Consider the following 13832-nt stretch of genomic DNA (forward strand, 5'->3'; position numbering starts at 1 on the left):
TTTTTCTATGGTAGTCATACGTTGAAGGATGATGGAGACGACACATTAAGTGACAGCACACCCATCGAACACAAGCGCACCACAACAGCAGTCACGTTTGAACCATCTACAACCCAACACCATTTTATAATTGCACTTCTACGATCACATTTACAACCTGTACGAGCATCATCGAACACCACGGTACTGACTGAAACGTTCTGAATCAATCATTTTTGTCTGAGGACTGTAACTGTGTAGCAGATAAGATAAGGGTTTTAGGAGACTGCTTTTTAACAGAAAAGCCAGTTGTGTCACACCACGTCCCCCCCAGAGAGAGCTCAATGTCAGTTTGATGGCAGCCATTTTCAAATAGATTTGCCTCTGGATTTGTTTACCGAGTTTCCTGGAGTCAGTGGCTGGCAGATGTGACAGAGAGATTGTTTTCCAGTTACTGTTTAGCCAGTCACTACTTTGGCCCAAAGTAGTCAATAAAAAGGAAGATCCCTTATTGGTTATTGAATTGAAGTTTAGAAGAGACTAGTATCTTCAGTGAATGAGCTAGTTGTTATCTAGGCTTGTCTTCTGTGTCGTTTTAGTCGCTTTCTGCAATTTGTGTCTGTGTGTGTGCGTGTGCGCGCACGCAGCCTCGTACATACCTTTGTGCGTCTGTGTACGTGCGCGTGTGTGCATGTACCTGTGCTTTTTCAACCCATCCTACCTCCCACACTGTCGCACAACACCTACTGTTTCGTGGCTATGATCGGGATCTATGGAAATCAGTTGAGTGGTATTTGGCGTCCCAGGCCGGCGGTGCTATAGTGTGCTTTGTTGTGTGGAGATGCCTATCTGGCCTTATTGTATAACAATCGGCACCACTTCTCCCTGCTCAGGTTACTGGCCTAGCTGCAGCCGCACTCACGCAAAAACGCCAGCCAGGCAGCCCAGCAAACAGTGGACAACAGGGTGTGTTTGTGACACGTGTGTGTGTGTGTCGATACGGTCAGCAGCCGTGCACCATAATAATACCTGGTCCTAGACGGGTATGAGAGCAAACCACCACACACCCACAGCGGCATAATGCATGAAGCACGATAATGGGACTGAAATACTGGGCGGTTTTCCCTTCTTTCATTGTAAAACAGTGAAGCCAATCGGTGGTTCACAAAGATCTTGGATACTGAGAGCTATGTTTATCCACAGCTGAAGTGTCAATTTTATTATACCAACCATACACTAAATCCCAGTTCAGGGGAAACGATGTAACCCGCCAACTTGTCGACTCTTTCGCTGTGCTAAACTCTCTCTTTATTTTTCTCTCTCTCTCACTCTCTCTCATCAAAGTTTAAACAAGTTCTCTGTTAAGTTAGATCCCCCCCACACACACACATACACACACACACTCTCTCTTTCCTGGCACAGGGCCAGTTTCCTCATCTTTAAAGGAGAACTCATCCTGACCTTTCCAGTTCAGCCCTCCCCGTCCACCCAACCCAAAAAAGAAAATGGCTATTACATTTTGCATCCCGACGTCCGGGCCGCAGCTCCTTCATAGGCCACCAGTGATAGAGGGAGCGATTAGGTATCTGCTGACAATAAGAGCTTTGAATCAGTCAGTCAGTCAGAGAAGCTGGTCTCTCATTCACATGGGGCTGTAGCACTGTGTCTCTTTGTCAGGCGTTATAGCCATGCAGAGGAGTCAGAGGCCTGTTCAGCAGGCAACATGTTTGGGGCTGTTAATTTGGAAGTGGCTTGTCTGGATTCTGATGGGGCATAGAGGGAGTGGGATGTGCAGCATTCCACTAAAGCACACTTGATATGACCAGTTGTGTGACAGCAGTACTTTTGACCCACGATGGACACGGGCATGAGGCTCCACAGAGGAGGAAGGCTCCTCAGAGGAGGAAGGGGAGGACCATCCTCCTTAGTGAATTTCATAAAAACAAACATTTTAAAACTTGAAAAAGTAATAATTTTTTAATAAAACTATACTAAATATATTCACGTTACCAAATAATTGATTAAAACACACTGTTTTGCAATTAAGGCCTACATTAGCCTCAACAGCTTTCTGTAGGTTAGCACCATGGTGTAGCCGGAGGACAGCTAGCTTCCGTCCTCCTCTTAGTACATTGACTTCAATACAAAACCTAGGAGGCTGTTGGTTCCCACCCCCTTCCATGGAGTTACACAGTAATTATGACAACTTCCGGAGAACGTCCTCCAACCTATCAGAGCTCTTGCAGCATGAACTGACATGTTGTCCACCCAATCAAAGGATCAGCGAATGAATCTAGTACTGAAAGCATAAGATACAGCTAGCTAGAACTGCAGTGCATAAAATGTGGTGAGTAGTTGACTCAAAGAGAGAGAGACAATATTTGAAAACTTTTCAACAAATGTATTTCTTCAAAAATGAAGGACAAGCAAACAAAACAGGGATAAAAAATACCTGAATTTGTCCAATAGAAACTCTCATTTGCAACTGTTGGACTAATGATTAGATAAGCTAGATGCAGGCAAGAGTGTGCAAGACGGTATTGAATGTGACACTGTCTGTCCATGTGTCACTGTCTGTCATCTCAATTTTTTCTCTCGACCTGTGTGCACCTAAGATGTAAACTTTCCTTCATAGGCTATGTTGTAGCAACCCTCATGATGGTTATAGGGAAAATGTGAGTATCATGTAGTAGCCTAAACCTATCGATGTTACATTGAACTGGGTGAATGGAATATGAGTGATAGTCATCCAACATGCTGTAACAGAAATAAGGACCATGCTCATGAAAAAAGAAATTGTCTTCCCTCATCATAAACGGCACTGACCACCACTAATGTTGCGTGGCACCAAACACGACTTCAAAGTGCTGTGATTGTGTTCGTATAAATGGAAAGAGGAATTCAACAGAGTTAGTGTGGCACAACTTTGATTATGGAACAAAGTACAGTAAAGCCTTTACTCACAAGTTTTCTGTCCCCATCTAACCCGTGTGTGTGTGTGTCCATGCTTTTTATTCCAGGAAAACACCCCTAAATGTAGATGTGACGGCAACTTGTACACAGCTGCATACGTAACTATAAAAGGGGACGGGAGAAAAGGACTCGCTTCCTTGTTCCCGAGATGGACCCACTGATAGCAACGTCACAATTTTCCCATCAAAAATTAGTTCACTGACAGAGAAGTCATTTCACACACACAGACGAGACTAATCGTTCCATGATAAACTCATGCAAAGCCATGTACTTTTCCTGGGTCTTTAATTGCCGGGTCTCGCTCTCCGAACTGTAGCTACTATCTCACCACCCACACTGTAGTTAACAAGGCTATTTGATCTCAGAGGCCATGTCGACACTGCCGTCTGAAATCCTTTCATGTGTACTAATCACATACAAATTTCCCTGTTACGAAATAAATAGGGACGTGACCGTCTATTGTGATGCTGTCGTTTTGCTTGTCTGGGTGCTAGAGGTGACATTCAATGCAAATAAATGCATTTGGAAGATTGACGGTTGATACTTGACAGTGAACTAATTTAGCTCCCTGTTTTTATGTCAACTTCTCGTCTGCTTTTAGGACACACACTGAGTATACGAAACATGAAGAACTTGTCGGGCACGGTGTTCCACAGGGATGCTGACCCATGTTGACTCCAAAGCTTCCCACAGTTGTGGCAAGTTGGCTCGATGTCCTTTTGGGCGGTGGACCATTCTTGATACACGCAGGAAACGGTTGAGCATGAAAAACCCAGCAGCGTTGCAGTTCTTGACACAAAATGGTGCGCCTGGCACCTACTACCATACCCCGTTCAAAGGCACTTAAATCTTTCGTCTTGCCCATTCACCCTCTGAATGGCACACATGCATAATCCATGTCTCAATTGTCTCAAGGCTTAAAAATCCTTCTTTAACCTGTCTCCTCCCCTTCATCTACACTGATTGAAGTGGATGTAACAAGTGACATCAATAAGGGATCATGGCTTTCACCTGGTTAGTCTGTCATGGAAAGAGCAGGTGTTCTTAATGTTTTGTAAACTCAGTATTCTGCATTTCAATACGAAAACAGTCTATCCCGTTCATCCATTATTTTCCATGCCAGACAGTCTCAAAAAACCCAAACCCAAAGACCCTATGGGCCACTGGGGAAATTGGATGCTCTTCAGATCCGATGTTAACCTATCAGTTCCATCACGCTCTCAGATTGTTTACATGTCCTTCCAATGGGCACCCAGAGGGGAGCGAGGGCTACTGTACTGACTCCCGACCCACATCTGTCAATTCCTGTGGCTGCTTTAAGAAGCATTGTGCGACGCTGCTTTGAGTACCCTCCAAACTTCCCACAAACAGATTCCTGGTCCCCCTCCTCGCAGGATGTAAGGGCAAGCACAGTGTGACGAAAGATGCTATCAGAACCAGTAGGCTATAAGACAACACTCACAGCTGGGAAACAGCGTAGGTGTCCTGGGGCCCCAGATGTGCTATTCTAGTTTTTGTTTTATTTCGAAAACAAGTGATAGACAACAATATAAAAAAAATGGTATGCAGGTGTATTTGGAAGCCCAAGGGCTTATATGAAAACCACACCACAAAAAAAACAATATAGAATACATACGTACAAAAATAAAAGGTTTGTTAAAACCGATAACAAAACCTACTAATTATAATTATATTAATTATATTATATGTTATGTGAGTGTGTGAAAGTTAGGCTATATATATAGTTAGGCTATATATATATATATATATATATATATATATATATATATATATAGGGTGTAACGGCTGTCCTCCTCTTCTTCATCCGAAGAGGAGCAGGGATTGAACCAAGGCGCAGTGGAGTTTGAATACATAATGAATTTAATGACAAGACGGAAAAAACACGAACTTGACTATACACTAACAAAACAAATAAACGGTGTAGAACAGATCTGAACGACGGACTCACATAACACACGAGAACGCACGAACAGGGAAAAAGCCTACACATAAATGACACTTAACAAACAAACCGAAACCAGTCCCGTGTGGCGCAACGACATACACAAACACAGGAGACACACTTTAACAAACTATACAAAACAACAAACGACCGTGAAGCTAAATAACGTTGTGCACATACACATACAGGCTACAAACGTTCTACATAGACAATTACCCACATCACATGAAAGCCTATGGCTACCCTAAATATGGCTCCCAATCAGAGACAACAGAAATCAGCTGTCTCTAATTGGGAACTCATTCAGGCAACCATAGACTCTCCTAAACAACTAAACCAACATAGACAACGCTAGACACATGCACTACACACAAACCCATACAATACACCCAACACCCCCTTTACCATATAATCACCCAAAACCGACAAAACACAAACATTCCCCATGTCACACCCTGACCTAACTAAAATAATAAAGAAAACAAAGAATACTAAGGCCAGGGCGTGACATAACCCCCCCCTTAAGGTGCGAACTCCGGGCGCACCATTACACAGTCTAGGGGAGGGTCTGGGTGGGCTTCCATCCACGGTGGCGGCTCCGGCTCTGGTTGTGGTCCCCACGTCACCATAGTCCCTAACCGCCTCCTTAGCTTCCTCCAAATGACCCCCCTCCACATTAACCCCATAGCGTTAAGGGGCAGTTCCGGACTAAGGGGCAGCTCCGGACTAAGGGGCAGTACCAGGGTAAGGGGCAGTACCAGGGTAAGGGGCAGTACCAGGGTCAGGGGCAGTACCAGGGTAAGGGGCAGTACCAGGGTAAGGGGCAGCACCAGGGTAAGGGGCAGCACCAGGGTAAGGGGCAGCTCCGGACTGAGGAATGGCAGCTCCGGACTGAGGAATGGCAGCTCCGGACTGAGGAATGGCAGCTCCGGACTGAGGGACTGCAGCTCCGGACTGAGGGACTGCAGCTCCGGACTGAGGGACTGCAGCTCCGGACTGAGGGACGGCCCATGACTGGCTGACAGATCTGGCTGCTCATGGCTAACTGACGGATCTGGCTGCTCATGGCTGGCTGACGGATCTGGCTGCTCATGGCTGGCTGACGGATCTGGCTGCTCATGGCTGGCTGACGGATCTGGCTGCTCATGGCTGGCTGACGGATCTGGCTGCTCATGGCTGGCTGACGGATCTGGCTGCTCATGGCTAGCTGATGGATCTCTCTGCTCATGGCTAGCTGACGGATCTGGCTGCTCATGGCTAGCTGACGGATCTGGCTGCTCATGGCTAGCTGACGGATCTGGCTGCTCATGGCTAGCTGACGGATCTGGCTGCTCAAGGCTAGCTGACGGATCTGGCTGCTCATGGCTGGCTGACTGATCTGGCAGATCCTGTCTGATTGGCGGCTCTGGCAGATCCTGTCTGGTTGGCGGCTCTGGCAGATCCTGTCTGGTTGGCGGCTCTGGCAGATCCTGTCTGGTTGGCGGCTCTGGCAGATCCTGTCTGGTTGGCGGCTCTGGCAGATCCTGTCTGACGGACGGCTCTAGCGGCTCCTGTCTGGCTGGCGGCTCTAGCGGCTCCTGTCTGGCGGACGGCTCAGTAGGCTCATGGCAGACGGGCGGCTGTGCAGGCTCATGGCAGACGGGCGGCTTTGCAGGCTCATGGCAGACGGATGGCTCAGATGGCGCTGGGGAGACGGATGGCTCAGATGGCGCTGGGGAGACGGATGGCTCAGATGGCGCTGGGGAGACGGATGGCTCAGATGGCGCTGGGGAGACGGATGGCTCAGATGGCGCTGGGGAGACGGGCAGTTCAGGCATCGCTGTGCAGACGGCAGACTCCTGCCGGCTGAGGCGCACTGTAGGCCTGGTGCGTGGTGCCGGGACTGGTGGCACCGGGCTGGGGACACGCATCTCAGGGCTAGTGCGGGGAGAAGGAACAGGGCATACTGGACCCTGGAGACGCACATTAGGCCTAGTGCGTGGTGCCGGCACTGGTGGTATCGGGCTGGGAACACGCTTCTCAGGGCTAGTGCGGGGAGAAGGAACAGGGCATACTGGACTCTCAAGGCGTACTATAGGCCTTGTGCGTGGTACCGGTACTGGTGGTACCGGGCTGAGGACCCACACATCAGGACGAGTACGGGGAGAAGGAACAGTGCGTACAGGACTCTGGAGACACACAGAAAGCTTGGTGCGTGGTGTAGGCACTGGTGGTAATGTGCTGGAGACACGCACCACAGGGCTAGTACGTGGAGGAACAGTAACAGGACGCACAGGACTCTGGAGACACACAGGAGGCTTTGTGCGTGCTGTAGGCACTGTCTTAACCAGACGGCTAGCACGCACCTCAGGACGAGTATGGAGAGCTGTTCCCGGTGACATTAACTCACCAACACGCTCATTCGGACGGATGCCGTGCCTCATGCACCAAACCAGTACATCCCTCATAACTCTCTCCTCCAATTTCTCCATTAATTCCTTTACTGTCTCTGCGTCGCTCACTTCCAAATCCGCCCTCACCGGCTCCTTACGGTAAGCAGGAGGAGTTGGCTCACGTCTCCCGACTGACCCAACTAAACTACCCGAGAGCCCTCCCCCAAGAAATTTTTGGGTTTGACTTACGGGGTTCCAGCCTTGTTTCCGTGCTGCCTCCTCATATCGCCGCCTCTCTGCTTTCGCTGCCTCCAGCTCAGCTTTGGGACGGCGATATTCTCCCGGCTGTGCCCATGGATCTTCTCCGTCCAATATTTCCTCCCAACTCCAATAATCCTGTGTAGCAGGCCACTGCTCCAATTCACGCTGCTTGATCCTTTGGTGGGTAATTCTGTCACGGCTGTCCTCCTCTTCTTCATCCGAAGAGGAGCAGGGATTGAACCAAGGCGCAGTGGAGTTTGAATACATAATGAATTTAATGACAAGACGGAAAAAACACGAACTTGACTATACACTAACAAAACAAATAAACGGTGTAGAACAGATCTGAACGACGGACTCACATAACACACGAGAACGCACGAACAGGGAAAAAGCCTACACATAAATGACACTTAACAAACAAACCGAAACCAGTCCCGTGTGGCGCAACGACATACACAAACACAGGAGACACACTTTAACAAACTATACAAAACAACAAACGACCGTGAAGCTAAATAACGTTGTGCACATACACATACAGGCTACAAACGTTCTACATAGACAATTACCCACATCACATGAAAGCCTATGGCTACCCTAAATATGGCTCCCAATCAGAGACAACAGAAATCAGCTGTCTCTAATTGGGAACTCATTCAGGCAACCATAGACTCTCCTAAACAACTAAACCAACATAGACAACGCTAGACACATGCACTACACACAAACCCATACAATACACCCAACACCCCCTTTACCATATAATCACCCAAAACCGACAAAACACAAACATTCCCCATGTCACACCCTGACCTAACTAAAATAATAAAGAAAACAAAGAATACTAAGGCCAGGGCGTGACATAGGGACTGAGAGACTATTCAGGATTGAGGCGAAGATGAACAGAGAAAAGTACAGAGGTCCTTGATGAAATCCTGCTCCAGAGCACTCAGGATCTCAGACGGGCAAAGGTTCACCTTCTAACAGGACAATGACCCTAAGCACACAGACAAGACAAAGCAGGAGTGGCTTCAGGACAAGTCTCTGAATGTCCCTGAGTGGCCCAGCCAGAGCCCAGACTTGAACCCGATCAAACAACTCTGGAGAGACCTGAAAATAGTTGCGCAACGACGCTCCCTATCCAACCTGACAGAGCTTGAGAAAATCTGCAGAGAAGAATGGGAGAAACTCCCCAAATACAGGTGTGGCAAGCTTGTAGCGTCATACCCAAGAAGACTAGAGGCTACAATTGCTGCCAAAGGTGCTTCAACAAAGTACTGAATAAAGGGTCTGAATACTTATGTAAATGTGATATTTCATTTTTTTTTTTCATAAATGTGCAAAAAAAATTGAACAACCTGTTTATGTTTTGTCATTATGGGGTATTGTGATGTCATTATGGGGTATTGTGATGTCATTATGGGGTATTGTGTGTAGATTGATGAGGGGGGGGGGATTATTTAATACATTTATGAATAAGGCTGTAACGTAACAAAATGTGGGAAAAGTCAATGGGTCTGAATACTTTCACCTTTGGGAAACAGTAGAAGAGAGGGGGCACAGAGAAGGAAGGGGAAGGATGAGAAAGCGGGGAAGAGAGTGGGAGTGATGTAGTCAGTATGGGAGGAGAACATTACATACAAAGGGGGCGAGAAAGAGAGTAAGAGAAAAAGCAAAAGAACAAAGAAATTGCCAACAAGAACAATAACAGGAAGGAGATGATGTAAAATGCTTTCAAGTGCCTTTTCCCTATTGACCTCTCGACCCCTGGGTCCTTTGAGCTGTGAAACACAAAGGTGCCCTCCTCTGAAATGGGTCTTATCTTATCGGTCCCCTACCCACCATCATCATCACCATAATCTCTCCCTTTGGTGGCACTGCCAGCCACTGTTCAATCATACACACACACATACTCACAACCATGGTTATCAGTACCCGAGAGCTATCAATAGGAACTCGCTCTCAACCACATACGAATCCTAATCTCAAAGCCTTCCACAGTCCCCCAGGGGCCGGCCTAGAACAAACTGAGGGTTATTTGAAATGGCTGCAATAGTAGCGTCTATTTCTCACAGCTTTTCTCTATTTCAAACAATGTTCCTTATTGACTGTAAAAGATCTGAGGCTAATGGTAGAGCGAAACGTGGAGGTTAGGAAGTAATATCAGTGAAGACTTCTGTTGAAATAAAGGTTTCTTATTCTCTAAATCCAATAAGGCCAATCCTTCTTCCCCCTATCCACTTCAGAGGACAACTTTGATATTCAAATAACATGGGATCATTATACGGTTTAACTTAAAGGGTGACCTCCACCCAGTGCTAGGTCACCCTTCTCAGCCCTCCCATTTCCCAATTTTTCTGCTGATTTGGTTATATATGAATTCAACTAATTAGCATAATGCTTATATTGAACAACAGATTCTGCTAACTTCCCTTGTGATATTTACCCTTTAACTATAGTGCAGTTCACCTCAGAGGCCGGACTGTCTCTTCTACCTGTGTTATAATAACAGGATTAAAAATCTGTTTTGCATATGTACAATGACCTGTTCTCATCACGATCACTGTGTGTACTCTTCATAGAAGTTGGCAAGGTGATAAGGCATCGCCTTACCACATCACTACATCACCACTTCCTCATCACCCTTAAATCACCCTTAAATCTCATCACCCTTTAAAATGTTTTAATTTTATATGTAACCTTTATTTAACTAGGCAAGTCAGTTAAGAACAAATTCTTATTTACAATGACGGCCTACTCCGGCCAAACTCGGACGATGCTGGGCCAATTGGGCGCCGCCCTATGGGACTCCCGATCACAGCCGGTTGTGATACAGCCTGGATTCGAAACAGGGTGCCTGTAGTGACGCCTCAAGTACTGCGATGCAGTGCCTTAGACCGCTGCGCCACTCGGGAACCCCTTAGGCTGGGTGGACACGCCAAACCAAAGCTTCTCAATGTATGTGCCACTTTTCATAGGCACAGCTCTTCCAGCAAAACCCTTCAAATCTACTACCAGTGGAACTACCATTGGAATAACATATGTATGCACATGCCGTTGTGGAATACTTTTGATTCACTTTTCAATATTATGTTATATTATTCGATAAATCATTTAGTAAATATAAGAGGGACGTATCCGGGAATGTGCAGTACAGATGTAAAGCGTTGTCCTGAGCCCTCTCTGTCAGCCTGAAGTCTTACTACTGTAGCCTACACGTTATATATGAGAACCCACGTCCAAAACAGCATGACCATGTCAGGACACAAGCACAGCACTCTCAAGTACTCACACACACACACACAGTTCTCATTCAATTCCCGACCCCTTTGTGTGGAACTCACACACCTTCACATGCCATTCTCACTCACCCTCTCCAGTTGGAGAGCGGTGGACCTAGTCTATAGTCAAATAGTGGTAGGATAAGCACAGGATAAATGGCTAATGGGCTCCAGCAACTACAGTGCCTTGCAAAAGTATTCAGACTCCTTGGATTTCTTCACAATGTATCGTGTTACAATGTGGGATTAAAATGGATTGAATTGTCATTTTTTTGTCAACAATCTACACAAAATACTCTGTCAAAGTGGAAGAAAAATTATATATATTTTTTAAAGATTAATAGAAATTCAATAACAAAAATATTGTCATCGCATAAGTATTCAACTCCCCAAGTCAATACATGTTAAAAACACCTTTGGCAGCGATTACAGCTGTGAGTTTTGGGTAAGTCTATAAAACAGCTGTGAGTTTTGGGTAAGTCTATAAAACAGCTGTGAGTTTTGGGTAAGTCTATAAAACAGCTGTGAGTTTTGGGTAAGTCTATAAAACAGCTGTGAGTTTTGGGTAAGTCTATAAAACAGCTGTGAGTTTTGGGTAAGTCTATAAAACAGCTGTGAGTTTTGGGTAAGTCTATAAAACAGCTGTGAGTTTTGGGTAAGTCTATAAAACAGCTGTGAGTTTTGGGTAAGTCTATAAAACAGCTGTGAGTTTTGGGTAAGTCTATAAAACAGCTGTGCACACCTGGATTGTGCAATAGTTTCCCAATATTATTTTCAAAATTCTTCAAGCCCTGTCAAGATGTTGGGGATCATTGCAAGACAGCAATTTTCAAGTCTTGCCATAGATTTTCAAGCAGATTTAGGTCTAAACTATAACTTGGCCATTCACTCACTGTCTTGTTGGTAAGCAAGTTTTCCTCCAGGATTTTGCCGGTTCTTAGCTCCATCCCATTTCTTTTTATCCTGGAAAAACTCCCCAGTATTTGCTGATGTCAAGCATACCCATTCCGTGATGCAGCCACCACCATGCTTGAGAATAATGAAGTAGTTACTCCGTGATGTGTTGTGTTGGATTTTCCCCAAACATAAGGCTTTGCATTCAGGCCCAACATTATTCCTTGGTTGTGTTTTTTTTCAGTATTAATTTAGTGCCTTGTTGCATGTTTTGGAATATTTGTATTCTGTATGTTTTGTATTCTTCTTTTCACTCTGTCATTTAGGTCATTATTATAATTGTGGAGTCACTACAATGTTGTTGATCCATCATCAATTTTCTCCCATCACAGCCATTGAACTCTGTAGCTGTGTTTTTTTATTACGGATGGCCTCATGATAACATCCCTGAGCAGTTTTATTCCGGTTCTGCAGCTCAGTTCAGAAGAATAACTATCTTTTAAGTGTCTGGGTGGTTTAATATATACATAATCCACAGCATAATTATTAACTTGACCATACTTAAAGAGATATTTAATGTCTGATTTGTTATTGTTACCCATCTACCAATCACTGCCCTTCATTTTGAGGCTTTCGAAAAGCTCCCTGGTCTTTGTAGTTGAATTTAAAAATATATATATATATTTCACCTTTTTTTAACCAGGTAGGCCAGTTGAGAACAAGTTCTCATTTACAACTGCGACCTGCTCAAGATGAAGCAAAGCAGTGCGACAAAAAACAACACAGAGTTACACATGGGATAAACAAACGTACAGTCAATAACACAATAGAAAAATCTATATACAGTGTGTGCAAATGTAGTAAGGAGGTAAGGCAATAAATAGGCCATAGTAGAGAAGTAATTACAATTTAGCAAATTAACACTGAAGTGATAGATGTGCAGATGATGATGTGCAAGTAGAAATACTGGTGTGCAAAAGAGCAAATAAAGTAAATAAAAACAATATGGGAATGAGGTAGGTAGTTGGGTGGGCTATTTACAGATGGGTGATTGAAATTCAATACTTACAGATGGTGTATGTATGGGGGACAGAGGCAGAGTTAGTCATTCAAAAATCATGTCAACCCCTATTATTTCATACTGAGTGAATCCATGTAACTTATTATGTGATTTGTAAAGCAACATTTGATTCCTGACCTAATTTAGGGTTGCCTAAACAAAGTGGCTGAATACTTATGCAACAACTATATTCTATATAATTATTTATCTAAAAAATTTAAATAAACATTCTTTCACTTTGACATTAGAGTATTTTGTGTAGATTGTTGACTTTTTTCTTTTTTTACAATTCTAACAATTTAAATCCCTCTTTGAAACACAATACAACATGACGAAATCCAAGGGGTCTGACAACTTTTGCAAGCACTGTGTTTATGTATATTGTGCCCTATTCCTTGTGAATTAAGTCTCTGTTGGTATTGTTGGTGTTTGTATGAATATGATTCTGCAGCAAAAACGTTCTACTATTACAGATGGGTCTGTAGTACCTAATCTAGTAGCTGGCAACACGCTTGTTGTATGGCCTATTGTACATGTTGAGTCCATTAAAAGACCCTTTAACAAAATACATATGAATAAATATCAAATAGCCTAAAGAGAACAATAAGAATCACACACATATTATGCCTAAATATTAAATACTGAATTCCAGAGTGGCATTTTTGCATTTACTGTATGAAATAATTGTCAAAAATGTGAGGGTATTGGAGAGAGTAACACATTCTCTCACATCCAACTAAATGCAGACAATCCTGGGCCCGCATGCGAATAAATAGCTTAATATTGTTGAAACTTAAAGGTCAGTGTATTAATTACTTAGTGACATGAATTGATTATAGTCCTAATTCTAACAAGACCGTATTCATTACACAATAGAAGCACTGTCATAAACTGAATACATTCTGTAACCTTTCAAATTGAATGGATTTGACAGAAAATCGAAAAATAAGATGTTCCATTATTATTATTATTCAATGACTTTACAAACTCATGTATACAGACTCTCTATACAGACTGATAGTGATAGGCCTAAGTCTTAAATACTG

At 44.3% G+C, this 13832-nt stretch overlaps 1 protein-coding gene across 1 annotated transcript in view; it reads right to left on the reverse strand.

The window, feature by feature from the left end:
• The window catches only part of ptprja (protein tyrosine phosphatase receptor type Ja), a 63138-nt gene that overhangs the window by 48760 nt on the left and 546 nt on the right, over positions 1-13832 (reverse strand). The gene's annotated exons all lie outside the window — the stretch shown is intronic.

Source organism: Salvelinus fontinalis, chromosome 9 (assembly GCF_029448725.1).
Source record: "Salvelinus fontinalis isolate EN_2023a chromosome 9, ASM2944872v1, whole genome shotgun sequence".
Taxonomy (NCBI): Eukaryota; Metazoa; Chordata; class Actinopteri; order Salmoniformes; family Salmonidae; genus Salvelinus; species Salvelinus fontinalis.